Raw genomic sequence first — 18,139 nt, forward strand, 5'->3', positions numbered from 1 at the left:
TTCTCTGCAGGTGGTTTTTTCCAGTTGGTGCTCACATCTTTTTAGACATAGGAGAATCCACACAGAAGAAATCCTTCAGCTGCCCTGACTGTGGGAAAAGCTTCATTTAGATCGGGGTTCCCAACCTTTTTCAGTCCCCTTGCCTTTTAGTAAACCTTCCCATACCCCTTACTCAATATGAAAGGAAATAAATTCTAGAGTTTACCATGCATATGCACATAAAAAATTAAATAAACAGCCCTGGCTGCTGCCGGCAGAAGGGTTACAAGTCTTAACGCTCGCCCCACTGAGCTACTGTGGCACCAGCACCCCCTGTTCTGAGGCTGCCACTTTTCTCTCAGAGCGTTTTCTCAGCAGCACCACCAGAGAGAAGCTGCTGCCAGTGGCTCTGCAGGTTGAGATGAGCTTTGCCTGCCCCCTTCAACCCGACTCCCTACATGGCCCCATTTCCTGCCTCCCTTCCCGGGCTGACCCAGTGGCTGAAAGGGGCTGCAGTGTTGATGGCGGGAAGAAGATGGGTGGTGAGACCCTGGCAGCAAGAGAGTCCAACCCTCTCTTTGCTGCGTGGGCCTGGCTCTCAGCATGGGGTAGGCATAGTTATCCTGAGAGGTGAAGCAGCAGAAGGAATGCAAGGAGCAGTGTCAGCTTCCAATTTGCATATCTTCTGATCCCTTTTGTAGAGCTGTTTTTGTGGGGGGAATAAGCAGTGTAGATGGGGGGTTTCGAGTCAAAAAACCCCTTTTTCAAAAGAACCCTGTACAACTCATTTTTTTAGGAAGAATGGTTCTTTCAAAACAGGGGTTTTTCCCCGCAAAAGAACCATGTTTAGACTGGTGTGTGTGTGTTTAAAAAAAAAAAAGCTCTTAGGAAAATGGCATTGAAAGAATTTGCCATATTGTGCCAAATTTGCATATCTTCTTTCAAAGGCTGAGGACAATCTAAACGTGCCCTGAGAATAACAGGTGCCCCACTGCCTCCTGGGTCCGCCTGTTTCTGAGGCTATGTCTAGACTGCAGGCTTCTTTCTGAAGAAAGCTCTTCCAGAAAAGCTCATTTCGAAAGAGAGCGTCCACACAGTGAACGCTTTTTTGGAAAAAGGCTTCCTCATAGAAGAGGTTTACCGCCATCAGATGACCCTTCTGTTCTTTTGACTTTCAGTGGCCCCTCTGCCGGAGATCTAGCTAGCATCGACGTGCTCTGTCAATTTGGAGCCCCAGGAAGCACGGGGGAGTAGTGACCTTCAATGGCCCTAAGGAGGAGAAATTTTGAAATAGCAGCAGTGGGACGTCCACACTATGGCTATTTAGCATCACTGGCTCGGGTTTCTCTCCTCAGCACGCTGCAGAGAAAGCCCTTGTGTGTGAAAGGGCCTCAGGGAGCCCAGAGCGGAGGGAGCTGGGATTCTAGTCCCATTGATCCCCTCAACACACACACACAGTCCCAGCCCTAAGCCTTCCCTCACATCCTTAGTCCTGTGCCCTGACTTCTCTACCCTCCCACATCCTTACCCCTGCCCAGATCCCGCCACCACACTCACATGCTCCCCAAATCCCTGCCCTGAGCCTCCAACGCTATTACAACCCCTCCCCCAACTTCTTGCCTTGAGCCTTCCCCCACCTGAGGGGTGGTGCCCAATAGAACAGGCCCTGTAAGAAATGTGTCACTTTCACCCCTGGGAGCAGCTCAGCCATGCAAAGGGGCTGCCTGGGGCGGGACATTAGCCCTGGAGGGCAGGGGTGGGTGTGGCAGTGACATCACAAGGGCCTTTTGCAGCCCTTTAGCTTATTGGCTAATGGAGGTTGGGCGGTGATGACCTCACAGAGAGTCCATGACAATGGCCCAGTGGGACAGGCTGCAGGGCAGGGGTCATCTCAGAGATTCCCTGCCTTCCCCCATGGCTTTGCTGCAGGGAGTCTCCTTGCTGAGAGTTGCCCTTGTGGCCTTTTTGGAGCCTTCTTTCCCAGGACTAACTGACCTAGAAGGCAGACATCCCTGTGGAGAAGGGAAGAGCCTCCAAGAAGGCCCCTGCTAATACAGTAGGGGTATTAGCTCAAATGCTAGTGTTCTCAATTAGCATGTAAGAGGTAGTGGGATCAATGCTGGGGGAAATCCTTGTTTGTCTTTTTACTGGCAGAGCCAGTCAGGGGGCTAAGTGGCTCCAGTAGCCCAACAACTTCCTAGTTGCTGTCCCCAAAAGCCAGCCACGTTGGGGCAGAGAGCTGCTGGACACCAGCCCTCCTGGGCCAGGCAGTGGCAGGAGTACTGGAGAGAGGTTGCAGGTGGGGCAGAATTAGCTGCATTGGAAAAGTGCTGCCTTTGCAAGTGAGAGGTAGCAGGATTCACTCTCATCATCTCCCCCTGACTTGCTGGTGCTGAGGGGTTGGCTCCTTTACTGCTGCCCCAACTCTTATTCCCACAATGCATTTTGTGCAGGGGCCATTGGTCTTTATTCCAAGGAGTGTAGCCTTCCTAAAATATATGAATTCCCCTCTCCCCATGACCTGCCTTGCCGCCCACATGGGCTGAGCTCAGGGGCCAGGTGGGTGACCTGCCTTGCAGCTGTGACGGCATCAGACCCCTCCCACCCATCTGCTCAGTCTGGAGACCAAGCTTCAGTGGCCTCAGACACCCAGCAGGAGGAACAAAATTGTCTCCATTGTCCCTAAGGACAAGGAAGCCAAAGCACCTGAAGCGCGAGGACCTTGCAGTAACCAGCCCAGCCAGTCCCACTGAGACTTACATTCATCTTGGAGGATTCAGAGCCTCGAGTGCTGCCCCTTGCACCATGGCACCTACAGCTGACAGCCCACGGGGGCACCTGGGCCTCTCTGCTCTCAGGTTGGCCTCTGTTCTCCTGGCTTCCCTCTAGCCCCTTCATCGCTCAGAAGTCTGTCCTGTCCCAGCTCTGCTACTTTCAGAGCAAATCCCTTGTTAGCACCAGTCACAATCTGGGGTCAGTGAGGGTCCCTCCCACCTGTGATGTGTATTACACAAAAGTCTCTTGTTCCCTGCCCAGTTCCCAACACTGGCTGCAGCTGTCTACTTTTGCAAGGGTGTAGCTCAGTGATAGAGCATTTGACGGCAGATCAAGTGGTCCTTGGTTCAACTCTGAGTGCCTCCTTGGAAAAAGGTCCTTCTACTAGCGATATTTTCGTTTCCAGTTCCATCACACTCTAGCTTTACATTGCTTGAGGTTCTTGATATTAGTAAGAACCCTGAATGCAGAGCTGCTCAACTTTGGAAGCCTCGGGGTGATGCCACAAGAAACACTTCCTGTTGGCCTGGCTGGAACGTGGCACCACATGAGCATGTTGTTTGCTAGTCGGGGCTCTGGACAGCACCAGCAGAGGGCGATGGCAACTGCGGGACGCCCTGGCCAACTGTCCCAATGTCTCTCAGCAGAAAAGAAAACAAAAGAGGCCAATGCAAACGGCCCCTGGCAGTGAGGGAGTCAGCACGTCGGTGGGTGGGGCAGGGAGCTGGGGGCAGAGCTGGGCTCTAACTCGCTGGGTGACCTTGGCCCATTCAGTGAACCTCTCCTTGTCTCCATGGACCTGTCTGTACAGCAGGGACAGCAACACTCACATGTGCCCCTGTGGAGCACTAGGGATGTCAGGAAGCTCTGTCCTCCCAACCTGGGGCTGTCTGTCTGGGCCATGCACTCACACACACTGGCCCCTCCCTTTCTAGGGCAGGGCTCCTGCTGTTCCTTGGTTTACTCAGCCTGGGAGTTGGGCTTTTCCCAAACAGCAGGAGCTGTGTTTACCTGGGGAGCCACAATAAGAGCAGAACCCCCTCACCCCTGTTTCTGCTTGGCTTTGAACCTGGAGGCTTTTGCATATTAAGCAAACATGATAACCACTACCCCACAGAAACATGGGACAGAAATATGCTTGTCAGTTTTTTTCTGTACATAAAGTTGGACAAATATTCTGTTACTAATTCTTTGCCCAAGGCAGAGCAAGAGCAGGGAACAAGACCTGCCCCCCCCCCCAATACTTCTCTAGACCCTTTGCTCCCAACACAGGGCGGGGGGGGGGGGGGGCTGTGTGCCTCGGAAGGGGTGACCCACATCATATCCCCAGCATTTCTGCCCTTCATGGATGGACCTTTGGGGGCAGGCCCAGACGCTCCATCCTCTCACTCAACTCCTATCATGCTCTAGGGGTGCTGGGCAGGAGGCAAAGGCTGCAGGAGCTGAGAGTTTCCCTAGCGCTCAGGGATCCATAATGAGGCACCCTGCGCCGTGTCTCTCGGAAAGGCGCAGAAAGGGATTGACTGGGGATGGGGAGAGTGTCTCAGGGGTTATGCAGTTTGCCGCCTGGTCAGGGGTGTTGTCAAAACGCAGGCCTCGCTGTGAGCAGGATCTGAACCTGCGCAGGGAAACCCTATTGGATTTCAAGTCCAACGCCTTAACCACTCGGCCATCACAGCTCTGGGCAAAGTAGATACAGGGAAACTGGTAAATAATTCCAGTGCACAGCCCTAATGTCACCTGCCACAGAGTTCACACAGCAAACCATTGCAACAGCTGTGCAGAGGAGTCCCTGCCGTTCTGCTTCAAGGTCTTCCCTCCTCCTTCTTGGTCTTCCTTTCCCTTTCCCTTCCTCTTCTCTTCTCCCCTTTTCTTCTTCTTGCTGGTCTCCTTCTTGGATCCCAGTTTATAAAGAGAAATTCAAGTACGTCTTAGTTCTACCTTAACCAATTATTTTAGTATAATTTCACTATCCAGTCGGCTAAGATCGAGCGCTTCCAGCCTCTTGGAGAGCCATGTCACAGGCACAAGCCCCCAGAGATCCCTCTGGCCCTTCTAGGGATACATCGCAGGAGCAAGCAAGTGGCAGCAAGTGCTGGGCACTCTCATAGTAGGGGCCAGAGATAAAGCTGTGGTCCCAGGAGGAGGCCCTGCAGTCCAGGCGGAGGAATGCAGATATTTATGGCTGAATGGTTGACGGCCTTGCAAAGAAAGGCCACCTCCCCCCCCCCCCCGAGACCAAGTCAGAGCCAAGGTCAAGAAATTGTGGCAGGGGTATGTGAGGACCCGTGAGCGCAGTTCCCGCACTGGGGAAGCATCGCAGCACTGTGCATACTGTGAGGAACTGGACCAAGTCCTGGGGGTTGGGGAGCCCCTGTCTCCAGGGACAGTTGTGGAGTCTGGGATGGAGACACCTGGGCAGCAGCAGCCGCAGCTTCAGGATGACAACTAAGATGACCAGCAGCTCCAGGATGAGGAGAAGGAGGATTCCAGGAATGTCGTGACCCTCACCCTGGAACCGGTCCCCCAGATGGAGGAGGCCTCCCAAATGTCCTCGGGCACTGGGGAGGGAACATCAGGTGAGTGTTGTGAGGTTGCAACACACACAGGGCAGGCGGGAGCACAGGGGGTGATGCGCTATTGTGACGTGTCATGCTGATTGTAGGTGGGGGGACACCACACATGTGTGACCCCATAGAGGGCCATTCCCCCCCACCATGTGTGCAAGGCACCACCTGCTCCTGCAGACAGTGCTGCCAGCGGCTAATTTCTAAACACTGGAGGCAAACAAGCAAGTGTAATGGGGGTGTAGCTCAGTGGTAAAGTGTTTGACTATAGGCAAAAGGGTCCCTGTTTCAACTCCAAATGCCCCCTGAAAGGCTGATCAACTTCTTTGAAACCTTTGCATCTCCAGTTGCATCTCACTCTGCATTTCTGATGTGCAGAGATTACTACAAACCCCTGGGCTGTGTCTATGCTGGGTCACTTATTCCAGAAAAGCAGTCGCTTTTCCAGAATAACTTGCCCGCTGTCTACATTGGCTGCTTGCTTTTCCAGAAAAGCAATGACGATCTACTGTAAAATTGTCAGTGTTTTTCCCGAAAAACTATGCTGCTCCTGTTTGGGCAAAAGTCGTTTTCCGGAAAAACTGTTCCGGAAAAGGGCCAGTGTAGACAGCCCAGTAGTCTTTTCTGCAAAAAAAGCCCCATTCACAAAAATGACGATCGGGGCTTTTTTTCCGGAAAAGCGCGTCTACATTGGCCACGGACGCTGTTCCGGAAAAAGTGCTTTTCTGGAAAAGCATCCTGCCAATGTAGACGTGCTTTTTACGGAAATACTTATAACGGAAAACTGTTCCATTTTAAGCATTTCTGGAAAAGGGTGCCAGTGTAGACGTAGCCCTAATGTGTTTCTGTGTCAATGCGCATAAACCAGGCAAACCCATCTCAACTGAAACAAGTTCAAATCTGCTGTGTCTGGTTTCTATTCCCATCAATTCAGCAAGGGTGTGATCTGAAAGTCCTTGGTCTACCTGGGCTATGCTGTGCAGAAGAACAAGAATCACACCCAGTGGGGGAGGAATGGCCACTATCTTTCAATCTTCCGGAGTTTGATTTAGAAAGTCCAACTAAGACTCACTAAATCAAATTCAGAGGGTACCCCACCAGTTTCCAGTACTTCTGCTCTTTGCTCCCTTTGGGTTCCTGAAGTAGGGACACAGCCAGGCTCAACTGACGGAGGCCAACTCTCGCTACGTAGGGTATGTTTACACTTGCACCCTCTTTCCAAAAAGGGATGCAAATGTAAAGATTGAAAACTGTAAATGAAGCCACCAGGGACACATACAATGGGCCTGCAGAAAAATGAAACAGCTGAGCACTTTGCAGAGAACAGGCCATCGCCCTGCTGGGAGAGGCTCCATCATGCACAGACTCTGCGCAGGGCCAGACTGCTGAGAGGAGGCTCTGGCCATGGACTTTCCTCCCCTCTCTGTTACCTCCTGCACCTGGGGCTGAAAGGGACGTGGGCTGCAGGCTGGTCCTGCCCAGCTGCCTTCCCCAGTGGGAGCAGAAAATGCTCATGGAAGGGCTCACACATTGTCCCCAATGCATTCGCCTGAGCGACTGAATTGTTGCTGCCCCTGGGTGCACCCAAATGCCCTTCTGGGGGGGGCAGGTTCCCCAGCTCACACCCCTCCTGTCACACAAAGCTTGCAAATGGGGTTGATTTTCCTGCATCTCCTCTTGCTTGCTGCTGGGCTAAAAGAAATATTGAAACCAGCCCCATCTCCTGTCACTGGAGAGATGGCCCTGTGCTGGGATATGAGAAAGGATCCCAGTGATGCTCCTCGCAGCCCAGGAGAAGAAGGGGACTCTGGGTGGAAGGAACCCAAGTAAAACAGGTCCCAGTGGGCATGAAGTGGGCACCAGCTTGGCCCAGTTGAGTGAGGGGAGGTTGGTCCCATGGTGTCAAGGGCAGCGCTCAGGACTCTGCTGCTGCTGACAGGGAAGAAGCTGGGAGGCAAGGTGCTGGCAGCAAGAGATTCCGGCTGCCTCTTTGCCCTGGGTCTGCCAGCCACCAGCCACCTTGACCAACCCTCAAACCAGCTGGACTAGCCAGCCCACGTCACAGTGAGTCACTAGTGGCCCTGTCAGAGAAGAGCCATTGGCAGCTTCAGAGACGTCCCTGCAGCTGCCTGAGGCGCCTCTCTTGAAAGGGCCACTGTTGAGCTGTACTTTCGTAGGCTGGCTACCTCAGCTGGTTAGAGCATGGTGCTAATAACACCAAGGTCATGGGTTCAAGCCCCATGCTGGCCACAGAGGTGTTTGGTTTGGTGACTTCCCTTCTTTTAGTTGCCTGCTATGGACAGGGAAGCAGAAAGAAGGAAAAGGCTGAGAGCTTTGCAGGAAGCAGGGCAGAGATGTGGTAGGGGGAGGCTCCAGCCTGTACAGCTCCAGTGGCTAAAAGGGCCTGGGCCTGGCTTCCTGTCCCCAAAAGCAGGGGAACTGATGCCCAAATTCCTGCTGCTGCAGTGGCTACCTCAAGGCACCAGCTGGGGGGCAGGTTCTGGAGCCCAAGCCACACGGGGAGACTCAATATGACTGGGAGGCCTGGAGTGTGTGTCCTGCACAGAGGCTGCTGCTGGTGGCCTGCTTCAGTGGCCCAGCAGCTCAAGTTCCTCTGAACCAGCTTCTCCCCCTGGAGCCAGCCCCCAGCACTGCTGAGGCCCCTGACATGAGGCAGTGGGACCATCAGAGGAAGGTGCCAGCCTTAGCCCTTCCTCCCAGCTTCCTCCCCCTCCCAGGGTCTTTCCCAAGCCCCTCTCTGGTTATACATTCCCCACATAAAAACCAGAGAGTTTGTTCTTTCAACAGGGAAAAGTCCTGTTTGTGTTACCAGCAAGGGGAGGGGGAGAGGGAGGCACAGAGGGCAAAAAATGAGGAGTAATGTTAGTTAGTACCAAGGGGCTGGGTTTGAACTACTGTAGAAGAAAGGACTCTGCCCCTGGAGCTGCCCTGCCCTCTCCAGAGCCCTGAGGCTGGCACTGGGGAGGCCTAAGTCCAGGCAGTGCCCAGCCAAGTGGGAGGGGTTAGGGTTAGCCCCATGCTAGGTCTCAGCTGCTGTAACATGTGGGGAAAAGATTGTCTAGGGACATGTTTTGAGAAAGTTGCAGCTGGTTTCCCTGACTGGGAATTGAACCCAGGCCACAGCAGTGAGAGTGCTGGAGCCTAACCACTAGACCATGAGGGACACATAAAACAAGTCTCTTTGCTCACCTACACTAGCCTTTCGCAGGCCATTTTCTGTCCACTTCAGGATGAGGGGGAGGGTCCATTCTCCCTTGCCCAGAGGGGACAAGAACAGCCAAACAGAACATCAAAGCAGCCAGACTGGGCCATGCCAGTTGTCCAACTAGCCCAGGATCCTGTCTCACAACAGCAGCCAATTTCATTGTCCGGAGGGAATCCTCAGGACAGACAGTTATTAAGTGCTCCCTCCATTCCCAGCTTCAGGTATACATCAGCTAGGGACACTTGCCCTGTCCATCCTGGTGAAATTCCATTGATTGACCTTTCCTGCATTAAATTATCGAGTTCTGTTTTGGACCTTCTTGTAGATTTCACCTTCGCAACATCCTCTGGCAAGGAGTTCCACTGGGTGCAAAAATGCTTCCTCTTTAACTCGGTTACTTACCAGTTTCATTCTGTCACCCTGGTTCTTGAGTAGGCGAAAAAATAGGCTTGAGTAGGCTTTCTGCACCCCTGTCATCATCACATAAACCCCTATCCCGTCACCCCTTGCTTGTCCTTGTCCCAAGCTGAGAAGAAGAAGTTCCATGAACTCCTGGGAGCTGCTTTCCCAAGACGAGGCATTTCCAGCAGAGAAGATGTCAAGCCCAATCCCCCTACACAAAGCCCCAGGAAATACCAATGGCGATTGGGAAAGCTCCCTCTCGGGCAGCGCTACGGAATGGATCCGGCTGGCCATCGGGCTGACTAACGCCATCAACAGACAAGTCCCCGTGAGACTTCTCAGCCCAAGTGCAGAGACTGTGGAGTCTCCCGCTCCCAGCCCAGTGGCAGAGGGGGCAGTGCCCTGAGGAGGCGGGTCCTGAGGCAGCAGAGACCGTTGAAGGGAACAGAGACAAGGGAGACGTGAGGTGAGAGGAAGGGGAACAAGTCGCCTCTTCTCAAGAGAGACGTGGTAGGAAACTGCTGGTTCCGGTGCAAGCCGAGCTCCAAGGGCTGGTTCCTGCCCTGGTGGCTCCTTGCAGGGCCTGGCTTGACACGCACCAAGAAGTGCCATGTGTGGCCAGGAGAGCGGGTGGGGAGAACGGAAGGTGTTGGAGCAAGCTGGGGCTGCCGGGTTTTGGGGGATCTGGGCATCAGGGGGGAACCTTACCTGGTTTTGTGTCCCCTTGCAGCAAATGCCACAGACGTCCCAGAGGCTGGAGGTGCTGCCATTGGCCTTGGACTATGTGGTTGCAATACCCTAGTCCCTGCCAAAGCACCACTGAGGAGCCTCAACCCCAGCGGCACCTCCTCCCATCTCAGCCTAACCTGCCTAGGGCTATGTCTACTCTCATGGCTTTTTGCGTGAGTAATATGCAAATGAGGCTAAGCATGGAACATCGCTGAGCATCATTTGCATACCTAATGAGCCACCATTTGTTTCAGAAGAGGCTCTTGTGCCAGAAGGAGCATCTACACTGCCCCTTCTGGCACAAGAAAAACCCTCTTGTGCAATGCCGTTCTTCCTGAAAAGTAATAGATGTAACGGCATTGCACAAAAGCATTTTTCTTGCGCAAGAAGGGGCAGCGTAGACAGCTCCTTCTTGCGCAAGAGCCTCTTCCGCAATTTCTGCTGAGATGTGTTTTAGTAGTTAAATTCCTGGATTGCCCTTGCTCATTAAAACTGCTGTCATGTGGTTGGAAATGGGGAAAATATTGAATGTTATTAACATCAGCAGAACTGACTTACATAGGGCCTGTGTGTTGTGTAGTCTTGCCTTAATCTTTGTATTCATGCCCATTAGTGTGAAAGAAGATATTTGCATATATATTTGCATATACAGACAACTGTGTATAATTCCCTGTAATATTATCACTCTCATATAACTTTGTATTAACATCTCCTTTTAGATATATCTCTAAGGCTATGTCTACACTCGCGGCTCCTTGCGCAAGAACATCCTGCGCAAGAGTTCTTGTGCAAGAAGTCGTGCACAAGAAAACGTCCACACTTCCACATGCACGCTGTGCTTTTGTGCAAGAGCTCTCATGGCAGTGTGGACGCTCTCCTGTGCAAGAAAGGGGTGAGGATGTGGAAGGTAGAGAAGTCAGGGCACAGGATTTGGGATGGGAAGGAGGCTTGGGGCTGGGACTGTGTGTGTGTGTTGAGGGGATCCCTCTGCTTTGGGCTCTCCGACACCCTTTAGCACTCACGGGCTTTTTCTGCAGCGCACTTGGTGCCATGAGAACAAAGCTTGGAAAGAGGGTTGATTTTCCTCCATCTCCCCTTGCTGCTGCGCTAAACGAAATTCTGAAATGGGCCTCTTTACCTGTCACTGGAGAGATGGTTCTGTGATGGAAGACTACTGCAGCATAGAGCCTGGCTAGCTCAGTAGGCAGAGCATGAGACTTAATCTCAGGGTCATGGATTCAAGCCCCATGCTAGGTAATGTCCTTTTTTTAACTCACATTCTAAGTCTACAATCGATTCACTTTAAGCTTTCACCAGGGTTCTAGAAAGAAAAAGTCTAGCCCTGGGATCCAGCTTTAGTAGAACCAGAGAGAGGGGAACAAGCTGCATTTTCTATCTTCTGAGGAGAAGGGAAGAGGATTTTCTTCTCTTCAGTTCTCGCCACATCAGCCCAGGGAGGAGAAAAAATAACCCTCCGCCCGCTGATTGTCCCCCGTCAGCTTCTGTAGCTTCACCTCCTGCCACAGCAGCTCCAGCTTTGAGCTACAAATCTGTGTGTGTAGCCATATGGAATACTGAGTTTTCAGGCTGGCCTCTGCACTTCTGGCTTCCCTCCTTCTGGCTACGACTACACGGCACATTTATTTTGGAATAAGCTGGTTTTGAATAGTTATTACAAAATATCTTATTTCAAATTAGCACGTCTACACTGCAGGGAAACCTCAGAATACTCCGAGGCAGGCTCCCCAGTGTAGACGAGCTACCTCGATTTAGAGCCCCTGGAAGAATAACTTAGACTGGCCCCGGGGAGGCGCAAGTTCAAACTAGCAGCAGTGGCGCAGCTACACAGGCCTTTTTTTAAAATAGCTAATTGGAACAGGTGTTATTCTTTGTAGAATGAGGTTTGCAGAAGTCGGAATAAGCCATCTGTTACTTCAGAATTATTTCAAAATAACGGAATTGCTGGGTGGACTCTTGCAGTGTTATTGTGGAATAACGGCCATTGTTCCAAAAGAACTTTTGTGTGTAGAGAACCTGCACAGCCCAAGAAATGTGATTGGCAGCTCATACCCACAAACTTTCTGTCAATTGCAGTGGAGAGCTCTGAAGACATGGACCCAAGGCAACCACCTTGATTGCCTTCTGCTAAGGCCAAGCTGGAGGGAAAACAATCACTCCTTCAAGCTGGAGTTGAACCAGCAACCTAAGGATCACTTGCCAAGCACACACTACAGTTCTCCGCTCTGCCAGCTGAGCTATTGAAGGGAGCCTGACTAAGGGTGGCTAGTCCAGGTTGTCCCTTCTACAAGTCTTGGGGCACGTGCTCCCCCAAGTATATGGCATTGCTGATGAGGGGCAGAAGCGCACAGGTGCTGTCACAGGTGTTATACCAATAAAAGCAAGCAGGATCTTATGAGGGGGATAAGGCAAAAAGCCACATTTATTGTAAAGATAATAATAAAGAATAAAGAAAAGATAGAAGCAAACAACATTGTTTAACTACTTATTCCTATCACTACTTAACCCTTATAAATATATATATATATATATATATATATATAAACATTCATTCAATCATTCATCCATTCATCCAGGTTCTGTGTAGTTGTTATAGTTACCAGCCTGGAAGTTGCTTGTGACAGAATACTGGCCAGGTATTCTGTACACAAGTGAGGGTAGTGGGGAGCGAAGTCCTGATCAGATGTGCATCTGAAGCTCCTGGTGGGCTGGCAGCAGAACGTTGGACTCTGACTCCATAGTCTTTTAGTCCAGTTCTTATAGGAATTTCTTCCTATGCCAGTCTATGGGAATTGCTGCATCACGTTCAAGGTGGCTGTCAGGTGCTCATCAGTGATCTCATAGGGTGGGCCTCCAGTACTTGGTTTTCTCCACTTGACACCTTTTGGTTGCCCTGGCACCTGACGCCTTCTTCAGCCCTTTGTTGCTGCATTCTCAGGCTGGCACCTCTCACAACCATTCATTCATCATCCAAGCAATCTCTCTCTCTTACATACATTCCCTAATTAATGTTTCCCATACAGTATTTTGTATAATAATAACTTTACATATACAAGAATTGTAGTTACAAAAAGTCACAGGTTTCTGGGTGGCATTTCTTAAAACATTCTCTGAGTGCTGAGTTAGTTACTGTTATAGTTACAATGTTTCAACTTTGCTATTAGGGTTAATTGCTTCACAATGCTTTGAAGAGAATGGCCGTCAATTGTGTAACAATAAGTTTGAGCGTGCCCTGGGACACAGAGAGAACAGCTGTTTCTGGCTACATAGTATTATATTTTTAACAGTTTTAAGTTACATGACCTAATATTACATTCCTAACAAATTATATTCTAGAGGGGCAATAATTATAAATCTAAACATTTAACAATCTTAACAAATAATAATAATAATAATAAATGTAAACACTTTAAGTTGTGGGGAACAAATTATGGGGAGTCACTTTCAATTGGGGGAATCATTTTTAATACATTTATATGTTATCCCTACACAGGTACTTCACATGCAGACGGACCCCTTGAGTGAAACCTGAGCTAGATCCATCCATGTCACAGCAAAAGGAAGAAAGTTGGGTTCTTCTCATGTGTCTTCTTTGTTCCAGAGTCTCTAGGGGTGCGGTCGGGGCAGGTCCACAAAAAAAAAAAAACCCACTTGAATGAACCTCGGTCTACAAACACACAGAAACACCCCTGAGGGTTTCCTTGCCTCTACTTAAATGTTGACAAAAAATTTGTTGCTAACTCCTTGGCCAACTCTGATTGCTGTGGGGTTAAGAAATCTTCTCTTGTTAATTCTGTGCCCTCAGGAAGGGAGCAAATTGAAGAAGGCCAGGTCCCCTCATTGGGGCTCTAACCCAAACCCTAGGACCAAGGGATTTATAAGCCAGCTGATTAATGTTTGTTGTACTTTTCCCTCCCCACATCTGGGCCAAACCGCAAAGGCCACTCTACAGCCCCGGCGGCTGGGGGAGATGTGCATGTCAGAGCCTCTGCCCACTGAGCTGTAGCTTTCTGTGCCTAGGGAGCCAGACACCCCCAGAGATGGAGGGAAATGGGGATTGGCTGCACTTTGGCAGTCAAAGATGTTGTCTGGGACCATGGAATAGAACAGTTTCACCAGCCTTCCTGAGGAGGGCACCATGGCTCAGTTGGCTAAAGCACCTGTCTAGTAAACAGGAGTTCCTGGGTTCAACTCCCAGTGGTGCCTTTTGACACCCTTTAATCACATTTTCCTATGTGTTTCTGGGACACAGAAGAGGCCTCCCCTGGCCACCCATGGAACTGCTGGTTCAGAATAAGGCTGATTGGAGAGGAGTTTTAGAAAGAAGGAAACCACAAGTGAGAAGCACCTGCTGCCCACAGACCCTCACTCTCCATGGCTGCAGGAGCTGCAGAGGTTGCACCCTCAGGCTCTCTAGGTGCTGACCCCCCTCAGGGAATCACAAGGACATGTGGTGCTGGCTCTCCTGTCCCAGCAATTGCAGTCAGAGCCCTGCCTTGTCAGTGCCAGTCACAACAGCCTCTGCACCCACTCCAGGCTTGTGGTTTCCTTCTTCCCAACACTCCTCCCCAATCAGCCTTTTCCTGAACCAGCAGTTCCATGGGTGGCCAGGGGAGGCCTCTCCTGTATCCCAGGAGGACCTAGGAAAATGTGAGCTGTCACCTGGGAAACGTTCCTGGCTTTAGGCAATGTGTCCTGTCTAGGGCTTCATCAGCCCGGGAGCAAATGGCAGGCAGCATCCCCCATGATGCAGAGGGGCATGTCCACATCTCCGGCCCTGAGGGTGCAGCCAGGGGAGAAGTACTGGGGAGCATCTATGCCGGCATCACGCGCCTTCTCCGAGAACAGACCCACGTCCTGAAAGGGAGAGAAAGTGGCCTGGGATGACTAGTGTAGCTGAGCCAACACTGCAGGTTTGTGTCTGTTGAGTGGCTAGGATTGAGCACTTCCACTGCTGCGGCCGGGGTTGGGCTCCCAGTCAGGGAAAATAGCCTCCTCTATATTCATGAATTCTGCCAAGTCTTTGCTCTTTCAGCATGGGAAGGGAGGGGCTGGGGTGCCAGAGGCAGGCTCTGGCTGGGAGACTCACCTGGCTGAGCCCTGGCCAACAGCCCAGCACATTTCCCAGGTAGCTCCTTTCCTGCACAGGCTGCAGGTGTCAGGGGAAATAAGAGCCTGAGTGGAGGAGGGGGGAGGGCTTCATGCAGGCAGCTGCCATTGGCATTGGAAACAGTCCAGAAAAGCACGACAAAAATGATGAAAGTTTGAATCAGCTGCCATAGTTAGTATAAACAATTAGTAACACACATACTAAATGAAAGTGAATATGCTACAACAAGTCACAGCTGGAGAGATCTCTGAAAACATCCACTCCCTGTGCAGCCACAAATGTGATGTTAGAAATTATTTTAAAAGGCCTTGACAAGAAGACAGTGACTATCATATTACATCTCTATAAATCCACGCGGTGCCCACAACTTGAGCACTGACTGGAAATGTGGTTGCCTTATCCCCTGCCCCCCAAAAAACCATACCTTGGCATTGGAAACTTCAGAAAAGCACAAGAAAAATGATGAAAGGTTTGGATCAGCTGACACATGAGGAGAGATTGGGACTTTTCACCTTAGAAAAGTGGAGACAAGGGGAGATAAGATAGAGGTCTATACATCATGGCTGTTGTTGAGACTGTAAATAAGGAAAGGGATTTTTCTTGTTCCCATAATAGAAGAACTAAGGGTGCGCCATGATATTAGCAGGTTGAAAACAAACAAAAGGAAGAATTTCTTCACACAAGCGCAGTCAACCTGTGGAACTCCTTGCCAGCGGATGTTGTGAAGACCAGGACTATAAGGGCATGTCTATACTTGGAAACTATTTTGAAATTGCTTAAATCAACTTAATAACTTACAGTCAAAGAAAACAGAAATAGTGTGACCTCTATATGGGGAAGCCTCAGAATTAGTCCGAGGCAGGCTCTGTTACTGTTCCTTTCTGGGGGCATGGAATTAAAAACAGAGTTGCAAGGCTGGGAGCAGCTGAAGCCAAGAGCTCTGTTCCCCTGTGTCAACAACCTCTGAGGTGTCATGAAATCCCCTTTCTAGTTTCTCTCCCTGAAATATGATCATCTTCATGATGTAATTCCAGGCCTCTTGGTTCAGCTTTGAACTCTGACTGCAGATGTTTGCTTACCAGAGATGGAGAGATGCCAAAACAGACTAAGCCATATTGGCAAAGGTTTCTGCCAAAGCACAGGATTGAACCAGGGACCTTTAGATCTTCAGTCTAATGCTCTCCCAACTGAGCTACTTTGGCAACTGCCTCAAAGGATCTGAGCAAATATCCAAAATAGCAGAAAAACTTGTTGAGGAAAAAAAGAAAAAAAACAGCTGGGTCACCTCATTCCCCCCCCCCCCCCCCCCGGAAATTTCTTCATGCCCACTCCGGGGGGCATCTCCCTCTCCCTCCCCAGTTTGGGAACCCATGCCTTGCAGTGAACGCTGGGGGAGCTGGGATTCCACCCCAAAGGATGGGATAAGTGAAAATTCCCACTGCACATATTATGGCCTCATCAGAGTGAATGCTGGGTGGCCAGGGTCTTGTTGCACATCTTCCCCACCCCGTCAGCAGCCGCAGCCCCTTTCAGCCACTGGGTCAGCACAGGAAAAGAGACAAAGTAGCTTGTCTCTGTTCATGAGCTTCTCCAATGGCTGAAAGGGATGGTAGCAAGAGGAGAAAATGGGCAACAAAGACCCTCCACTGAGCTGGAATCACAGCTCCTCCAGAAGGGGCCAGAGCAGCAGGGATTAGAAACCACTACTCCAGGAGAGGTTTAAACTCACATCCTCAGCATGTCTCCCACAAGTACTGTGCACAGGCCTTTTGCACCACTGGAGCAGCTACTATAGCTGTAGGAGCTTTGCACTTGCAGGATCTCTGGGTGCTGACCCCCACCCACAGGAGGGAATCACAAGGGCATGTGCTGCTGGCTTTTCTGTCCCAGCAATTGCAGCAAGAGCCCTGCCTTGCCAGTACCAGTCACAGTAGCCTCTGTACCTGCTCCAGGCTTGGGGTTTCCTTCTTCCCAGTGTTCCTCCCCAAGCAGCCTTTTCCTGAACCAGCAGTTCTATGGGTGGCCAGGGGAGGCCTCTCCTGTGTCCCAGGAAGACATAAGAAAATGTGAGCAAAGGCTACACCAAGGTACCACTGGGAGTTGAACCAAAGATCTCCTGTTTACTAAACAAGCACTTTAGCCAGCTTAGCCATGGTGCCCTCCTCAGGAAGTCCAGTGAAACTGTTCTACTCTATGGTCCCAGACAACACCTTTGACTCCCAAATTGCAGCCATTCCCCATTTCCCTCCAGCCCTGGCAGTGTCAGGCTCCCTGGGCACAGAAAGCTACAGCTCAGTGGGCAGAGGCTCTAACATGCACATCTCCCCCAGCCGCTGGGACTGTAGAGTTTACCTTGAGATTTAGTGTTGCTGGGGGGAGGGAAAAGTGAAACAAACATTGATCCTCTCGATTATAAACCCCTGGGTCTCAGGGTTTGGGTTGGAGTCCCTGGGACTGAAAACCACCCCTGAGATCTTATCTGCCCTGAGCAAGGGCAGCAACTGTGAGTGGGGTATGGAGAAAGTTTGGGCACGTGAGTGGGACACTTACATGGCTGGACTAACATTGCTGGCAAAGGACACTGCTCAATCCTCTTGAGCGGGGACTTACTTGTGAGTTGGTTCTGAACCCTGCTTGTGCCTAGGCCTAACATAACCTGCCCCACAGAATTCACACAGCAAACGGGGCTCTCAGAGCACGGGGGAAGATTGGGGGCTTGTTGCCAGGCCATGGGGTGAAGCATGAAACCAGCCCCCTCCTGTGGGGCCTGTGAGTGTTGCAGAATCTGGGCCTCCTGCACCTGGACAAGAGCAAACAAAATGTCTCAGAGACCCACCTGGACTGCCTGGGCCTGGGTCATGAAGCAGGAAGTGGCTGAGGCTGCGGCCAGCCAGGGAGCTCCCTGGCCCCTGCGATTGCCGGCATTAGGGTTGCCAGATGATTCCACAGAAATACTGGACTTACTTGACACTACCTCACAATCGACATTACAGCTTATTTAGAAAATACCCGACATTTCTATTTCCTCATTTACATTTTCTCAGCTTGTTTCCCGAACAGAAAGCTAAAATACTGGACAGTCCGGTTCAGAACTGGACCCCTGGCAACCCTAGCCAGCATGGAAGCAAAGCGTAAGGCTGTGAGAAGAGGCCTCCTGTTGCCTCCCCTGGCCTGAGGTAACAGGGCTTCTTCCTCCCCTCTGAGGAGGGAGCAACAGAGGCCGGGCTGACGGTTTTGTGCTGGGGCTGGAGGCTTAAGCCCGAGCTATTGGCCTCAGTAGGACTTGCTTCTTCTTCCCACTCCTGCTTTGCTGCCTCCTTTGGCCAGCAGCGC

The 18,139-nt window shown here is 51.0% G+C and overlaps 2 non-coding genes across 2 annotated transcripts; one reads left to right on the plus strand and one right to left on the minus strand.

Annotated features, from left to right (window-relative positions):
* Positions 1-4,351: 4,351 nt before the first annotated feature.
* Positions 4,352-4,433, minus strand: TRNAS-UGA (transfer RNA serine (anticodon UGA)). Its single transcript has one exon. It is a non-coding gene; the product is annotated as a tRNA-Ser (tRNA).
* A 9,395-nt stretch (positions 4,434-13,828) lies between these two features.
* TRNAT-AGU (transfer RNA threonine (anticodon AGU)) lies at positions 13,829-13,902 on the plus strand. The gene has a single exon. It is a non-coding gene; the product is annotated as a tRNA-Thr (tRNA).
* The last annotated feature ends 4,237 nt before the right edge of the window (positions 13,903-18,139 follow it).

The sequence above is a fragment of the Pelodiscus sinensis genome, chromosome 19 (assembly GCF_052426305.1).
Source record: "Pelodiscus sinensis isolate ZL-2025 chromosome 19, ASM5242630v1, whole genome shotgun sequence".
Lineage (NCBI taxonomy): Eukaryota > Metazoa > Chordata > Testudines > Trionychidae > Pelodiscus > Pelodiscus sinensis.